The sequence below is a fragment of the Cavia porcellus genome, unplaced genomic scaffold (genome assembly GCF_034190915.1).
Source record: "Cavia porcellus strain 051 isolate PalLab524CR breed Dunkin Hartley unplaced genomic scaffold, mCavPor4.1 scaffold_31, whole genome shotgun sequence".
Lineage (NCBI taxonomy): Eukaryota > Metazoa > Chordata > Mammalia > Rodentia > Caviidae > Cavia > Cavia porcellus.
The window spans coordinates 19,587,723-19,600,433 of record NW_026947514.1 but is presented as its reverse complement, the minus strand read 5'-3'; positions in this window follow the sequence as shown (position 1 = coordinate 19,600,433).

Genomic DNA, 12,711 nt, shown 5'->3' with positions numbered 1-12,711 from the left:
ATCTCACTAAATAATTTAAGCAGTTGTCTGAGATCGACTATGTCTAAATCTTAGCCAATTTATGTTTTACTTACATCAACATTCTAAAGAATAACATAGGAGTTTACATATATTTTATGAGAATTAATGATTTTAAATAATTATAGTAGAGATATTCCCTTGTAGTTACTATAAATGGTAATCCTGTTATCATTAAATTATCTTCATTACCATTGCTGTCACTACTACCACTTTTATTATCATTAATTAATTGCATCATTAGGTGCATACTTTTCTTATAAGATACGAGTCAAGAAGTCATAAACTGATGTATGCCTCCTTTCACAAAAGGTTTTAGCAAAGGGTTGCAGGTCACCTATCACAGGGGAACAAGCTTTCATAGACTAGAATCTATGTGACAAACTTTGATGACATTTGCTCTCCTAATCCTCTTAACTACTACCTTCATTGTCAAATATACTTCAGAAGAAAAATACCAAAATTGTTCTGAGGTTAAGAAGTCATGGGTATCATAAAAGTAAAATGGGATCTTGCTTGAGAATATTGGGGTAAAGCAGAGTCCTGAGAACTGAGAAGGAGGTGGAGGTTTACTTACATTTTCCTTCTCTTACAGTTTGACAGTTCCCTGGGGCGTAAGCAGTTAAACAGAGAGTTAAAGAAAGGTAACAGACTAAAATTTTGTGTTAAAATTCAGATGTTAAAATATTAACTCCAGGTGATATTGCCTTAGATTTGCGGAAAGTAAATGATTATGACAATGGAATCCTCATGAACAGGATTAGTTACATAAAGAAAGCCCAGACAGCTTCTATACACTGCCCACCTTGTAAAGATACTGCACATTGAAATGCGTAACACTGAAGTTGTTGTCCTCCATGAGCCAACCATGCTGACCTAGAATCTGATCTTAGACTTCTTCCCTCTATAGCCGTAAAAGAGAGAAATTTCAGTTATTTTAAACTGCACAGTCTTTGGTCATTTGCTTTAGTACCTGCAACTGATGAACACAGGAAAGTTAGTTTACCATCTATACAAATGGTTGAAAAGAATATTAGTGAGGAACCAAAGACAGCCTAAAACAATTCCTCAGTCATGAGCATATGCTGGTCCCCAAATATCTTACTCTCATTTATATGATCACATTGTTTTCTTTTAAAGACCAAGGCAACTTCTGCATTCCCATATACCTTCTTTTCCACAGTTCCCAAATACCAATTTAAGCCACAGATTCTCAACTTTGTCTTATAAAAGTTCCAGTGTTTTTCCACAGTATGTTGCAAGATCATACCAGATGCATCCTATACATAACCTCCAAATTGCCTTCAATTGCAGGAATTACTCTTTCTCCCCATGATATTTCCCTCCATGATATCACTTAACCACCTTTACTAGCTTTTTAATAGTATAGGAGGGACCTTTTTTTTAAAAAAAAATGATTGATTTGTTCCAAACTACCTGTTTTTCCCACCACAGTTCATTAGCCCCAAAGGCAGGGTTGGATAAAAACTGGGAGATGCAGGCAGCCAGTTAGAGTAATCCAGGTGACTCTCCGAAGGGCTGTAATTAAAGTTTGTCTTTCCTGAAAACTCTTCGTAAATTATAGGAAAAAACTTACCTTCAACACCTGGAGCTGATAAAGGATGTCCTGAGAGGAAAAAAAAATCCAGACAAAGAGGACTCTCGGGAAAGGCAGTGTCTGGCAGACACAGGATGGAGCGTGGGTGAAAAGATTATTGTTCCTAAAGAGAAAAAGAGAGAAATGTTTTAGAGAGGTTTTCAGTGCTGCGCCCTCTTGGCTGGTTGAGAACTTTCTGATGTGTCAGGAAGGAATGATTTATTCTTCATGAGAAAATCTGTGTTCTAATCTCCCTTTCTTTACCTACAATTAGCATGTTGATGGATGCCCAAATCTAGAGATCTTGAGTAGTGAGAGGGAATCCTAGTGTGATAGCACACATTAGAACACTTACATAATTAAGACAGGAATTAGAAATTTCCTTCTCTTAGTTATGTTTGTGTTTCAGGATGCTCTTGGGAGGTGAATAATGCTAGCTCCACTCCCTGGGTTTGTGTGAGGGTCTTTCCTACGAGAAGCTGCATATCTCATTAGTTTTGCATTTGCTTTAGATATAAAATGATTGCATCATTTATATTCACTCCTCCTCCCCTTCTCCTCCTTCTCTTTTTTTCTCCTCCATTTATAAAAATATATTTCTCCTCTTCCCTCTTCATTGGAAGCTTTATTTAGAATGACTGCAATATATTTTAAACATATCATTGCATTTAATTGTGCATCCAGCTGATGTTTCCTGTTTTCCTCAACACCCCAGCTAAGAGGTTTTGAATGAAGAAAATACATAGAAGATTTCCACGTTCATTTATTTGTGTATTAGTCCTCTGTGATTGAATGGTTCTGATTTCTGACATAGTACTGAGTTTCTTATTGTACCTAATATTTCAAAACAGATTTCATGAAACAATTGTAGATTTTCATTGGATTCCAAATAACTGTAGATTATTATTCTTTCAGTGATTTCAAAAATTCTGTATTTCTGTAAACTCAGAAGATTGGAACACTTGCATTACTGAAACACTAAGCAGTTTACATTTCATGTCTAAATAGCTGGTTTCATATCTAGGAACTCCTACAATTCCAGCCTTCATGCTAATCCTAATAAATCTGTGTATAGAATGATGCTGTGCCTCACATAAAGCAAAAATTAACTAAATGCTTCTTTCTTGTTAGACAATATTATCAGAAATGAAAATGATCTAAAATATTTTAAATGCCTATTCAGTAAAATAAAACTACTACAAACATATACTGCTATCTCTATAGTTTAAATTTAGAGCACAGATAAAAACATGTGTTGCATGCACCTATATTAATAAATAATAGAGTCAGTTCATCAGCAAACTAATACAAAATGATGATAATGATATAAAAATTTAAAGCACAAACCTTTCCTAACTTCTTGTGAAGAATCCATGTACACAAAATGGTAAAAATTACTTTTTTAAAATTGGCAAGAAATGTTTACGGAATAAACAAAGCATTCACTGTCATAAAATAGCTCTGCAATGTTCAAAGAAATGAAATCATTAAGAGTCAATTGTGTGTTCTTCACTTGAGCATTCGATGATTTCTCTTCCAGGAAAATGGTAAACCGTACCTGTCTGTGACTCCTGTCACCTGAGGTAAACAGTGCCTTTTGCAGCTGCATGTATGGCATATGCCTGATATCCCAGGACTGAAAGATGCTGAGACAGGGGTGTACAAGCTCAAGTCCTGGGTGCACACCTAGATGAGACTCAGCCTCTAAAAAATTGGAGAAAGTCAGAGGGGGAATGACTGAGGGAGAGAGGGAAGGATAGGGGGAGAGAGAGAGAGAGAGAGAGAGAGAGAGAGAGAGAGAGAGAGAGAGAGAGAGAGAGAGAGAGAGAGAGAGAGATTTAGTTCTGTGGTACAGTGATCATACTTTTCTTTCTCAGTACCAATGGGAATAAATGCTGCTTTTTGCAAAGTGCCACAGTTTCCACAGAAAAGTCACTGACTCACTTGTCAAATGCCTCCTTTCTTGTGATTTTTTTTCAGTTTTTTAAAACACCTTTTCTTAAAATATGTACACAGTATACTGGTTTTAAGGTGTCTTGTTACCATAACCCCATACTTGATTTTGTTTTTATAACTTGTAGTTTCATCCATTACTTTTATTTTGAAGATTTCCCACCTCAGGACAGTAAAGAGTTCTTGATCTACCCCTCTTGATTTAGCGCTGTAGTTGTAGAGGACGATTTAGTTCCTCCCTAGGGCCTCTGGTCCACCAGATCACACAGTTCCCTACTCTGAATTTGCCAACACATTTCTCTTTGATGAACGTCAGCCTAGCTGCTGCTTTCTGTCATAGAAACTACTTTGTTTAACCACTTACCAGTCAATTATTTAAATGCACAATGGTAAAGAGACTTCACAATTTTCACTAACTTTTATAAGATAGCATAATAGGAAATATAAAAATGGCAATTTTATTGAATTTATTCAATTCAAGAACCAAGTGGTTAAATGACACCTGTCCCAACAAGATTTGGCACAGTTAGTGTGCAAAGAATCCCACTGCTCAAGGATGCTCAGGGAAAATGGTGAAGTGGTTAATTTTTTGGTGAGGAAGGGTACTGGGTTTGAACTCAGGGCTTCACATTTATCAGGCAGGCGCTGTGCCACTGAGCTAAATCCCTGGCCCCCTAAGTGGTTAATTTTATCTCTACTCAGCTAAGTTCCAAATATTTATAATTTTCTTATTATTAAGAGATATTTTTTGTATTTTAAAAAGCAAATAAAACAGAAACATTTGATTAATTTTATTGAGAATATGATTAGAAAATACACTGTTTGTAAAATTTTATGTTCTTCCTTAAGATTGTAAGACATAAAGAGAACAAAATTGGTATGACCAGTAGGCTAGGTTGGTATATAATTTTATTATTGGTTAAGAATATGTTATAGACATGAGTACCGGGAGCACTGGCTTGCAAAATATTAAAATGTGGCATTAGATTAGCTTCTGTTTGATCACCTGTTAATTCTGTTGCAAGTCAAGAAATACAGCATCAATCAGAAAAACAGCAAATAATTTCATGTTCCTTCTTTCAGGAAGTAAGGAAAATGGGCTGAACACTCCAATGAGGATAATAACCCTAATATTCTTACACACCCAATAACCAATTATCCTGAATAAAACTGTTTAACTCATTTTGAATATTTAGATTTACAAAAATAATAATGCGAATAAATATTTTCAGCAGAGTTCTTGGAGCTGTTGTATATCAGGAACAAACACAGCTTGCTAGACCCAATATGTCTAATGTATTTTGACTGTGAGATATGATTCTTAGTATTAAAAGAAAATAATGTTTAACATATTAATTTTCATTTTAAAAGTTTGTTTATTAAATTGTTTGGCAATTATTTTACTCTGATTAGAATAATTGAATATAAGTTATAAGCATTGTAGAAAGAGACAATTTCTTTTTAGGTAAAATAGTGTATTAATTTAATTGGAAAATTAGAATATTTAAAATGTTTTTCCATGTTATTCGTAAAGAGTCCTTAGTTTTGAAATCACTCTGACTTCCTCCTGTATGTGCTTGTATGAATCAACAAGCATTTGCAGTTTTGCGTATCTGTCATTCTTTGAACAAAGAACACTTTATCAGACACTGACATGTCTAGTTTTAATCTTTGGCCTGAGATTTTTATTCTCTTTTTGAGGAATTGCTGAATTGTAAATGACAAGAGAGAGACAATTGCAAAAAAATTCACAGAAACGAATTTGAAAATATAATTCTATTTTTGTTTCTATTTTTTTTTAATTTTCTACACACAATTATGGGAATATGTTATTTAGGATATTTTTGACATCTTGTACTTTTCCCTATGAGTCAAGCAGTGGAAAATATTTCTATTGAAATAGCTACTACTGACTAGATTATTAAAAATGGATATAAGCAAAGTAAGATAGCAAAATGGTGCATATTTGTTTATTTTTAATTGATTCAGATTTTTCAAATTCCGTTTCTTGATCACTCAAAATAAATAGCAGGAAAGCTAGAAACGAGATATAAGTTAAGGAGTCTAAGTAGTTAATGATTTTGTTGGGATTGAATTCAGAGATTACATTGAAAATTAGTCACACTGCAGAATTAGCATCACAAAAGTGATGGAGGTAAACATTAAAATTGATAAAGAACAATAACACCACTGTTGCATGGAGAGAGGGATAAGAATGGAAGAGAATAATAAGAAGTTATATTTTTCCTTATTAATGCTAAGATAATTGGAAGAAATGTATTAGGGATATGAACTTTTGCAGAACTCATTTTGTATACCTGATGTCAGTATCAAATATCTGGCTGATAATGGATAATTATCCTACCTTTTATGAATAGGATGATGGTACCTATGTGATATGTTTGTTTTAAAGAGTACATGATTACCTTTATGGTGTGTTTTTTCATTGTTATTACATTAACCCCAAGCCTGTATCAAAATTGTAGGAGCAGAAATTTGAATGTGGATCTACTAAACTGGAATTTCAAGTTGGAGGTAGAAAAGTTTCATAATGATGGAAATCTTAACAAATTGTATAGATCGTTTTAGACACATTGAATATTAGCCATAACTTATCAAAATCATCACTTTAACTCATTTTTGTAAATATTTGATAAATACCTAAAGATACTCTCTACTAAGTATGTGTAAAAATATGATACAATGATGTTTTCTTTATCAAAAGAACTATGTGTTCTAGAAAGTTACAGTATACCTATAAATAAGAGAAATACAAATATACAAATTAAAAATAATATAAAATGACTCAAAATAATAATAGTAATATAAAATGACTATCAATCTAGGAATGTCCCTTTAGGTTTGCAACCATATTTTAGGAAATTTTCTCCTAGCTTCTCTTAGCTAAGAAAGTGTTCTAAAATTAGGAGTTAAGTGGGAGCACTGTTCTTGTCTTCAGTGCATAAAATCAGATTGTATTAAAACTAAGAATAAATTTGTTATACTGATTTTTATAGCTTGTCTATTAACACTTCATTTGTTCTGAATTTATTCTAGGCTTCATTTATTCAATTAGTTTATACATATGGGAAGTAAAGATTGAAAATGTTTTATGATTCTTATCAGATATGCACATGTATATGTGTAAGTGGAGCATCTTCTGAAATTTACTGGGTCTTTTACTTCAACAGGCAATGAAAACAATTTTGCAAAACGTATTTGCCAAGTAGATTTTCACCTGGAGATCACTTCTGTGTGGTGATACATGAATTTGAAAGTGTGGATATTAATCTGCACTCTTGAGACAAAGCAAGCAGCAGAAAAGAGATGTGTTTATTGTCTGAGGACAGACTTCATATTAGTTCATATTTTAATTTGGATTAACTTCACAACCTTCAATAGTGTTGTTATTTTCCATCTTTCTCTGACTAGTTCAAGTGATTGCATACTTTCTGCATAAACTATGCATTACATTTAATTTTGTAATTTCAGGATAAGTAATGTATCTTTTCATTATGTGCCTCTCAAGGTTCCCCTCCAAAGTTTCCATAGAGATCAAGTCATATAATCACAGCGAAAACTAATCATCTTCACTTGTGAGAAAGAAAGTATGTCAGGGAAAGTAAATAGAAGCAGTAAATCAGGAGACAATTGAGAAGGCAAACAGAACACTGAGGTTGCTAAATAATCCAGAAGAGGTGGTTCAGAGGCATTCACAGAATTAACCTTTTGCCATGTTCTGTCTCACATTCTTCACTGTCTTAGCGCCTGGCTTACTCTCTGCCTGCTAATTAGAATGGAAGAAGTACATTTTCCTTCCTATGCTGTCACTAAAATTTAAGATAGTGGAAATAATTGTTCGGTATTCCATTTTGCCCTTGGGAATAAATACATGGAAGCTGACAAGAGGGAGCTTTTGCTTACCTATGCCTGCTATTTATCTCCTCAAACTCATTTCTTTAAAGTTGTTTTTATTGAAGCATTGATGAAGTTCATTAGAGTTTTTTAGTATGTTCACAAGAGTTTTTAAATTATATCAAATTCTGCTTAAGGCAATTTAAAATATTTTCTTTAAAAATAAATGTTTAGTGATTGTATTATTGTCATTATTAATAATTATAATGAAAGCTAATTATTTAAAACATCATTTTCCTTGCATTACTACTTACTCTATTGGCCTTAAGAATTGACGTGAATTTTTTATTTTATTGAAAAATAAAAATATGTTATAATTATACGATACATTTTCCCTGAAAGGTTTACTTTTCATCAATGAAAAGTATTTGTTTCTATATACCTAGGTGCCAAATAATGATGCTAAGCTATAAATTGGTATGGTGTGTTACCCAGATTTCCATTATCATAACACACACACTGGGTGAATCAATTTAAAATAGGTAAGATTTATTTTAGTTCACATTGGAGAATTTTGTTCCAGAAGTGATTGGGTCCAATGAATTCCGCTCTGCGAAGCTGACCTCTCCGGGAAGCAAGCATGCTTAGAAGAAAGATGCTCCTCTCAAAGCAGCCAGGAAGCAGAGTTAAAGGGAGAAATGGAGTCCTACCATCCCCCTCCGGAGCAGGACTCCAGGGACCCAAGACCTCTCATTGAGCACCACCACTCAAAGGTGTGTACCACTTTTGAAAAGCATAAAGTGGAGGACTAGGGCTTTAACATATCTGCGTTATGGGACTCCTGGATTAAAACCATAATACATGATAGAAAAAAAGTAACAACAAAAGAGAGCTATAGCTGTGGCTCGATGGTAGAGTACTTGCCTAAAAATGTGTGTAAAGCCCTTGATTCAAACTCTAGCATCATAAATAACTAAATAAACAAAGGACATAAATCATGTATTAATTCACTAGAAGTCACTGGCTATGGAGACCACAGGGCAAAGGTTTTATTTTGGTTTGTTTTTTTTAATGTTATTTCTGTCTTGTATATGTGGCTAATATAGAGAAGCACTTCAGAAAGGCAAAACAAATTTGTCCCATCATTTTTTTTTTCTTTCAGAAGAAGAGTTTGAACCAGAGCCTTTGCATTGAGCTACACCCCCAACTCATATTCATTGGAAAATGGAGAAGATCTTACAAAGTTGCTAAATTTCCAAGAATGCGCAATTTTAAGTTTTATTGTTGTGCCATTGGCTAAAGTAAAGACTGTGAGTAGAACAGTGATTAATTTAGTATTTCCCATGACTTTTGCTGAAGCTGTATGCCAACATATACTACAAAGAATTTGTATATTATTTACTTATTTATTTTGGTATCAGGAATCAAACTCACAACCTCGCATTTGCCAAGCAAGTGCTTACACTGATGAACTAAATTCCCAGCCCTATTATTTTAAAAAATTAGATTGGAATTTATTTCTAATTGCAAATGAAAAATTTGAAACACCCACCCACTTTCCTGTATTTCTAGTGAAAGTAAAATAACATTTATAACTAGTACTCAATGATAAAAGTAGAAAGCAATCACATAGTTGATGTATTCCAAAATATTATTATCAAATGAGGGAATCTTACTAATAAGGATTTCAAAAATCAATTTTAACAGAAGAGTGAAATTAGGCGAGATTGATTATCTTGTTGGACTACCAGGATATATATATATATCAAAAATATGGACTAAACAAATTTATAAATTTGATATAAATGTTTTAATTTAAATAGTTTGTAATGCAATAAAAAATACAGTAGAATAGAATGTTAAGAAAAAACTCAACCACTTTGTCACCTGACAATAACGTGCTTGTTTATTATGAGGCAGTGTATTAATCTAATAGGTCAAGTTAATATAATTAAAAGGCCATATGATTATTTCAATAATCTCAGTAGGATAAGTATCATACAAAACAACTTGACTATCATGACTATTAATTTATATGTAAAGCATTCAGTAAAACAATGTCTACTACAAGTGTTGTAATAAAATTTACATATGTCCCATTGGGGGCATACACACACACACACACACACACACACACACACACACACACACTTACACACATGTACACCCATGACCCCAGAGCTGAAAGGTTATTTCAAGGGATACACAAGAAACTGTCTACAAAATTATCAAAAAGTTATGGATAATCATCACCTCTAGAAGCATTTAGAAACTGGTATGAAAGGGGCTGGGGATTTAGCTCAGTGGCGTAAGCACCTGCCTTGCAAGCAGGAGGTCATGAGTTCGATCCCTGGTACTGATAAAAAAAAGAAAAAAGAAAAAAAGTGTTAAAAAAACTGGTATGAAATATTACCTAAGATAATGAACAATAAAAAGCATTAAAAATGTGATATTAAAAAGAATGGGTTCAAGTATCTCTAATAGCATGGGATATAATTATACATTTGAAAAATCAAATAGAATTAATGAATGAAAAACTATTTCAAGAAACACTTACTACTGTAAAAAGAAGGGAGAGTATTCCTGAAACTATCTGCTACTGATTTGTAAAAAGAACATTATTAAATGTTCATGCCTTTTCAAGAAGATGGATGCATTATTGAAAATTGAAACTGACTACAGTGAAATTAGCAGTAAGAATTATTTATTCTGGCATCCCCTGACTAAGTCTCCCGTGTTCAGGTTGGATCATGGGGGCATTATACTTACTCATCAATGCACCAACCCACGGATAGGTTTAGAGCTGAGGTTGCTGTTGAGAGGCAGAACCTCTGGGGAAGGTAGGTCTCCAGGCCCTACAGTTTGCAAGGTTTTATCCTCTTTCTTTCACTCGCGCAGCTTCCTGCTCACCTTGAATTAAGCAACTTTCATGTACTCTGCCATTCTGCTTAAAGCCAGTCAACAAGGAGCTGAAATCTCTGAAACCATGAATAAGAATAAACTTTCTCTTCTGTAAATGGAATAGGACAGGGATTTTTTCCTAGCAATGCAAAAACAACTTATGCATAAGCATAATCATGCATAACAGAAATAAAATCAGCATGCAGTATTATTCAGAATCGCTAAATGTGTACTTATCTCATTTGTTCATGGACAGATGAATGGATAAACAAAATATTCTTGTGTATGTGATTACATGCATATATACATGTAATGCTTCTAAATACATTTGTATATAATGCTTTATTATGTGTTTCATATAAAGTGGTATTGTACATTTCATATATAAAATGGAGTGTTATTTAGTCTTTGAAAGGAAAGAATTCTATGATACCACATTGATAACCCATGAGGACAATGTTTAATAAATACTATGTCATTGGGATTCCACTGATAAAATTTGTTGTATACTTGTGTACTTTTCTGATCAACAACATATGATTATGGTTAAAATCTCAAGCTTAGCATGGTTCCATATTTTGAATTCTGGTTCTATTGTTTAGTAAACCATTTACCTGAGCCTCCTGTGCCTCATCACAAAATATTTTACAAAATGTTAGCATCAATGTTTTCCAATGGGGATATGGTGAGAAAAATATTTTCCCTCAACATGACATGGTCTCAAAGTCACTTCTCAACATTACCTTTCATATTGCACAGCACATATTAGGGTAAGGTTCATGTTAGTTTCTGCACATGGGCACTGATCCAGCAGGAAATCTGGACAGTATTTTACTTTGGTTTTGTTAAGTGACTTAATATATAAATGATTAATGCCTGTATTATGACCAAAGGTTTCTTTTTGCAATATTGTTCATCAGGCACTTTATAAGACACTACATACTTTTTATGAAAACCCATGAGCCAGAGTATTTTAATATTGGGAAATAAAGAATATAGACTAAATATTTTCCTAACTTTCTTCCTTTATAAAGAAATAGAAATAGAAGTAAAACGCAAAAGTAATCATCCTTGACTTCAGTCTTGATTCTAATCAGGCTCACTCATGAACCATAATAATTTTAAATAATTCTTCCTTTCAATTATTTTGGTATCTGAAATTAACTGCATTAAAATTTTTAACTGATTAATGATTTTTATTTATTCAGAAGTTAACTTCCTTATAGAAGTCAAGCAATTTGTCTCATAACATATAAAATGCCTTTGTTTTTCTTCTTTTCTATAATTGCACCTTATTATCATTTCTCATAATTTTCTCTATGTCCAAATTGTTTCATGATGCTTTCTTTGTATTCATGAGAAAAAATAACAAAGGCAGCATTCTATCACCATTATTTGTAAAACAAATGATATTATTGTTACATTAGGTGAATGAACTGTACATTATTTGATATTTTTGATTTACAGAGAAACAAACATAGGATTAATGACAATTTTATGTAAAAATCTGTTGCTTTCTTGAGAATTTTATCTATTAGAAAAGTTTTGAATTTATGCAAAGGTTACAAAGCTGATACTGAGAATCACAAATACAGCACAAGAGGGTTGCTCTACTAATAAAAATTAGTATGTTCCATTTGTTATAAATAATGAAATCTTAATGATTCATAATAAATAAGTAAAGGTCATGCAGTGTCCAGGATTCATTAGTTTTTTCTCTTTTTCTGTTTTAGGAGCTCACTCAGAATACCACATTATACTAGTTTTTGTGTCCCCTTTGGGTCTTGTAAGCAGTTAAAATTTTGCAAACTTTCATTGTTTTAGATGACCTTGATTGTTTTGCAGAGCAATGGTCTGGTATTTTATAGAATACCAATCAGTAAAAATTTAGTAATATTGTTTTTTATTTGTAGACAAGGGTCAAAGTTTTGGGAAAAAATAAAAACAGCCAGCATTGGTAATAAAAACAAGAATATTTTGTGTTGTATTGAGTCCATGTTTAAAACATGTTATTTTATTGATAATGTCCAATGGTCCTAACACTGCTGATATTGACATTGGTCACCTATTGAGCTGTGTTTCCCAGACTTCTCATTGAAAAGTTACTTTTCCCCCTCTTCTTTAGTGTAATATTTGGAAGAAACATATTAAATAAAAGTCCACATTGGAGTAGGAGTAACACTGTCTTTGAGCAAAAAAATAGATTTAAATTTGCTTGGAATTCCTCTGAATAGAAGATTATGTTCCTTCCCATTTTATAGATTTATTCAGTTCTTTATTTACATCAATATGAACTCATAAGTCTACCTTACATATTGACCTAAGAGTCCCTAGTCATTAAGACTTCACTGTGTTGTTCAAATTGTCTCAAGAATGGACAGTAGAAT